Below are 6,347 nucleotides of genomic sequence, written 5' to 3' on the forward strand. Positions count from 1 at the left end.
CCAGGACTGTGAGAAATAAATTTGTTATTTAAGATACTCAGTCTGTGGTATTTTTGTTACAGCAGCCAGAATAGACTGAGACCTCCCTAATCCCATCACCCACATGATTTCCTCCAGAGCTGTCCTCACTTTTAACATTAACCTGCTTATTTAAACCCTCAGTTCCTGCCATCTCCTCCACTCTGGGCAGAGGTGCCCCTAGATGTGCAAGTTTTTATTTTATTTTATTTTATTATTTTTTTCCTGAGGAAGATTGTCCCTCAGCTAACATCTGTGCCAATCTTCCTCTATTTTGTATGTGGGACGCCACCACAGCATGGCTTGGTGAGCGGTGTGTAGGTTCACAGCTGGGAACTTAACCATGATGCCACCAGGCCAGCCCACAAGTTTTTAATTTTGATGAAGTCAAATTTGTCTATTTTTTTAGTATAAAACTGTGATAGGCGAGGGCTTATAAATGACAGAATTTTGAGCTAAAACGAAGTGTAGAGATGATGTAATTTATTCTCCTAACTGATGAGGAGGTGGAGGGCTCAGAAGTGAAGTGACCAGCCCAATGGCTCATGGACCTAGAACCAGAACCTGTGTGTTCTGATGCCTTGTCTGATTCGACCATATGGACAAAAAAAATTGGGAGCAAATGCCAAATTTTAAGGATCAACCTAAAACATCAAAGGAAGGATTCCTACTTCCTGTTGTTTCTGCCACCTAAGCTAAATGGTATTGTTTTTAAACGTTCATCTATTTTAAACTATTCACTTATTCACTAAGAAATATGTTCAATGGCTAGTATATACCAAGCTCTGTTAAAAACTTTAAGATGAAGAAGAATTTGGCCTAAATGAAAAGCTATTCTTATAGTTCTTTCCCTGTACATTAAAAAAAGAAAAGAAAAGCCTAAGGAGGATTCTTTAAAAATAAGAAGTGCTACCACCATCAGGTTTTAAGCACTCTATAAACTGTGTTGAAAAGCTTTTTGCTGCTCAATTGTGGAAGAATAAAGATCTTCCTATTAAAAAGTCTTAATGGCAAGAGTTACATTGCAAGTTAAAGATATTTTCTCTGGGGCCTGAGATCAGTTGAATACCACTTAGCTGTATGAGTGGTGTGTTCTTTCTGCTCTGTTAGTGAGAAATGTAATTGTATGGAAAACAATGAGGCCTTGCTCCTTCCAGTAAGTTAGGCAGAAACTCCCAGGGACCAGAGCTCAAGCTGGTGCTGAGAGCTGCTGCCTCAGGTGAGTGGAGCTGGGGTGAAAGGCGAAGACAGTGGGATAATGAGGACTGGACTAGGAGCATGGCGCACTTGAGTCCCAAGTCCTGCCCCTGCCAGCAACTGGCCAGATGACCTCTCTGGGCCTCAGTTTTCTCATCTGTCAAAGGTTTGGAGAGGGGATCTCTGAGGTCTCTGCATGGCTTTCCTACACCATCATTACAGCCTCCCACGTCGAGCATCTTGGCTGTGTCCGTGAACTAATAACCTAATAGCCCCTCATTCCCTCTGCAGCTCCCATATGGAGGGAGTTGGGTTTCTGGGCATCTCTTTCCTCCCTGCTTTTCTGCTCCTCATCTATAGTGATGTATCCAGGAGTAAATACAGTTCGGGGAAGGAGAACTGAACTGGAAAACGGCACCTGGAGTGAAGCCCTGGCTCTGCAACTCCTCGCTCTGTGTAACTTTTGGTAAGCACTTCACTTCTTTGGGCCTCGAGGTCCCTTGCTATCACGGAATAGAATTCAGCTGGATCAGTGGTTCTCAACATGTGACTAATAAGCACATAAAAAGATGTTCAACATCATTAGTAATTAGGGAAATCCAAAATAGAACCATGGAGATACCATTTCACACTAGAGTGACTATGACAAATAAGACAGAAAATAGCAGGTGATGGTGAAGATGTGGAGGATTGGGAACACTTACATTCGACAATGGTTATATAAAATGGTGTAGTCACTCTGGAATCAGTTTGGGGGTTTCTCAAAAAGTTAAACGTTAAACTACCATACCTCCCAGCAATTCCACCCTCAGGCGTCTACCCAAGAGAAATGAACACACACATCCACACAAAGACTTGCCTGTGAATGTTCATAGCAACATTATTTACAATAGTCTGCAACTGGAAACAACTTAAATGTCTATCAACCAGTGACTGAATAGACAACGTGGTAGATCCATACAATGGGATACTATTTGATACCAAAGAGGAGCAAACTACTGAAACGTGGTATGCCACAAATAAATCACAGTTAAAAACATTACGTTGAGAGACTACACATGATATGACCCTGTTTACATGAAGTGTTCGCAAAAGGTAAATATATAGAGACAGAAAGTGGATCAGTGATTGCCCAGGGCTGGGAGTGGGAATAAATGGGCATAGGACTCTTACTGGGGGGATGAAAATGTCTTAAAACTGATTTATAGTGATGCTTGTGTCATTTGGTAAAAATTATTGAATTGCACATTTGAAATGGTGAATTTTATTATATGTAAAATAAATCTCATTCCCAAAAACTAGCCGATAACCTGAAACATGGTAGGAACATAACAAATTGACTTGAAGCTATTTCATTGAAGAGGAGTCTGAAAACAAGAATGCAAGCCATGTTTGTTTCATAATAAATAATCTCTAGGATAACATATCTTTAACATTTAGGCCGAATATTATGTTTGAGATGAAGGATAATTGAAATGATTTTATCTAGGAACCAAGAAGAAATTCTTAAAAACATATTTCAAAATGCAAGAAATAAAGGTAGTGTCTGATATGGAACACACTTCAATACCATAAGCAGTTTTCCCCTTCTTTTCTTTTACTTTTCATTATGGGCATTTTTAAACACATACAGATGTTAAGGACAATTTTGTTTCATCTCTACCTAACCCACTTCCCACCATCCCCACTCTGCACTAATTTATTGTGAAACAAATCACAGACATATCACATGAATACATTCATAAGGTAAAATATATTTTGCAAGGATGGCTCATCTCCAGTTATAGTTGTATTTCAAAGAAACATTGACAAAGGGTACAAATATATTGACAAAATAGTCTAAGAAAATCTTTCAGAATGTCAAATCAAACAGACCAGAAGAATATGGTGAAGCTATTTGTAATTCTCAAATATGTTTATGATTAAATTACTAATGTAACAGCTGGTAAGAATGCTATTAAATGACATGTATCTTATAGTTCCTTTTTATTCAGATTTGCTACTCAGATTTTTCTTCATTTATGTTGTGCTTCATTTAAAAGAAAATTTTCCAAAAGGAATATCCCAATTTGGCGTTTCTAATTCTAAAAGATGACACTAAATGGGGAAATTCCACCAGTGAAACTTCTGTTCCTCTCCCATCACATCTGTTGGGCAGCATTTGTCCTCACTGTATGTTTTCAATCGGAATTTGTTTACCAACGCCTTCCCACCTGATACTTAGGGGCTTGTGGTGAGTTGTCAATTATTATAGTTTTTGAAAGATCTCTTCCAAGGATATTTAAGCCCTTTATATAGTTTCCTGGTACACAAACACAATGTTCATGGAAAAGCCAGGGCCTAAACATAAAAATAAAAACCAACTAACTAAAACCTCAATAAAGCTGCTGTTTTAAAAAAGAGAGAAGGAGACTTGGCAACTAACTGCCATACCTGCCCCTAAACTGGATTCAGTACTGGAAAGAAAAAAAATAAATAAGGGACATTTTTGGGTCAATTAATTAAATTAGAATACAAGTGATCTATTACACAGAAATGCTATATCAATATTAAATTTACTACAGTTGATAACTGTACTGTGGTTACGTGAGAGAATCACCCAGCTCTTAGGAAATACACACTGAAATATTATAATAAAGGACCACGATGTGTGTAACTTACCCTCAAATGATTCAGAAATTATATAGCTCTCTCTATATTATATAATTCTTATCTATTATAGATAGCTAATGTTAGATAGGGATAATAGATAAGATAAAACAAGTGATAAAGCAAACGCAGTAAAATATGAACAATAGGTAAATATGGGTAAGGCATATATGTGTTTCTTTGCGCTATTCTTATTCTTGCAACTTTTCTACAAGTTTGTAATTATTTATAAATTAAAAAATTGAAAAAAAATTAAAAGTAATTGTGGTCATGACTCTCACAAAAAGGTCCACCCTGATCTGGCCTCTGCCTCCTTTCTCAATTCCATCTTCATTCCCCTAGAAGAACCCTGTCTGGTTATTCTACATTAATTGTATTTCCAGACCACTCTCCATCCTCGGTTCCTTCTCAGTCCACATACACATTTTTCTCTCTGTCTGGCATGTCCTTATAACTCTTTCTCTGCTTGAAACCTTCTAATCATCCTCCTGACTCGGCTGTAACAGCTCCCTCATGAGGAAGTAGTTTTGGACATGGGTTGAGAGCAACCACTCTACCCTCAGGAAGACCTGGGTTTCAGACCAGGCTCCCTACTTCCCCCATCAGATCTCAGGTGAGTGACCCTCCTCAGTTGTCCACACGCAAAGTGAAGATAAAAATAGTGACATACCCCGTAAGACTGATGGGAGTGGATGAGATAATACACGTGAAATGCTTAGCACAGAGTCTGGCAAATTCAGCATTCATTAAATGTTAGTTTTACCCTTGTGACTGCGCCCACCCCACCGCCCCCCCCGCCCCGCCACTGCCCAACCCCAGACCCCACAGCCCCTGCATTCCCCTCTGGAAAGCGCTTACAACACTGCTGTCATGATGTATTTCCATGTTTATTCCTTCTAAATTACGAGCCTTTGAAGGCAAAGATCATGTTCTAGTCACCTCTGATTTTTCCAGCCCCTAGGATCATGTTTCTTGCTCACATAAAACAATGAAGAACTTACCTGTAATCGAAAATCAAGGATTTTACTTTTAAAAATGAAACAAAGAGTCACTATCAGTCTCATTCTTCTAAATATTGGGCTCTGAAGATGTCTGCGAATTATAGTCAAATACTATATCATCAAAGTATAGTCAAAAAATTATAGACTTTAATGCATTTATAAATAAACTGGCAACAGGGATCTTTATGAAAGATAATTCAGAAGTTAGGAAAAGCAACTTTGGTTCTTCGTGGCTAGAATGTAAGCTATCCGTCCAACCATTTCTTCCGAGAGACAAGGACTCTGGAGCGCAGGGAGGGGCAGTGTCTGCAGACGTCATACTGCACACAGGGGACAGAGGCAGGCCTCCTAATGCAGCCCAGTGCTCCTTTCATTACATCATAGCTTCACATAACACAGACGGCCTCAGATTTGAGAATCGCTAAGAAACACGGCCATGGTTATACTTTCTTTCCTGAGGAAAACAAATCACAGATCTGAAAGTGTACCATACTCAGGCACTGTTACATTTGAAAAAATTTACGGCAACGACACTCTGGGGGGGATCAGAATTGCCCACTCCAAAATGTGTCTCTTTGGCTTGATTATTGTTTTTTTTTTTTAAGGACGATTAGCCCTGAGCTAACATCCGCTGCCAATCCTCCTCTTTTGGCTGAGGAAGATTGTCCCTGAGCTACTGGCTGTGCCCATCTTCATCTATTTTATATGTGGGATGCCTACCACAGCATGGCTTGATAAATAGTGCATTGATTCCATGCCCGGGGATCTGAGCCGGCAAACCCCAGGCCGCTGAAGTGGAGTGCATGATCTTAAGTGCTTCACCACCAGCCAGCCCCCGGCTTCATTATTTTTAAGGACAAAAGACTCTGAAAGAAACTTTAACCTTCCCCCTAACTGCCTGTAAGAATTCAAGACAAAAGGCCTGTCCTGGATCACCACAGATAACTCCAGAGTGTGACAGACTGGGAGGATCCTTGCTAAGCCCATTTTTAGCAAAGTTCTCTCTCTGGTCACATTGTCTATAGGCAGTCAAACAAACACCCGTTTATTAAACATTTGCTTTCCCATCTCCAGTAAATTGCCTTCCTCCCCTCGGAAGTCCCAAACTACTACCCCCAACATCCTCCTTTGTCTTTAGCTGAAGATGGTACTTAAGGTGGTTGCTTTGGCCATTTTGGCAAGTTACTCAGTTTTCCTGGGTTTCTCCCATGTTATTAAACTTTGTTTCATTTTCTCCTGTTATTCTGCCTCATGTCAATTTAATTCTTAGACCAGCCAGGAGGACCTAGAGGGTGGAGGAAGACAATTCCTCCTCTACAACTCTTATTAGACTGTTTGGCCTTGCATTAGACACAACTTGCAAACGAGAACAAAGAGTTAAAATCCACCTGAGGAATTACCAGGGAGTCCTCCTCATCTACCATCCTAGCTTCACCTCTAACCACACCCAATTCCTCCCCTTTTTCCGTAGCAATAGTTTCT

The sequence above is a fragment of the Equus asinus genome, chromosome 3 (assembly GCF_041296235.1).
Source record: "Equus asinus isolate D_3611 breed Donkey chromosome 3, EquAss-T2T_v2, whole genome shotgun sequence".
Classification (NCBI taxonomy): domain Eukaryota; kingdom Metazoa; phylum Chordata; class Mammalia; order Perissodactyla; family Equidae; genus Equus; species Equus asinus.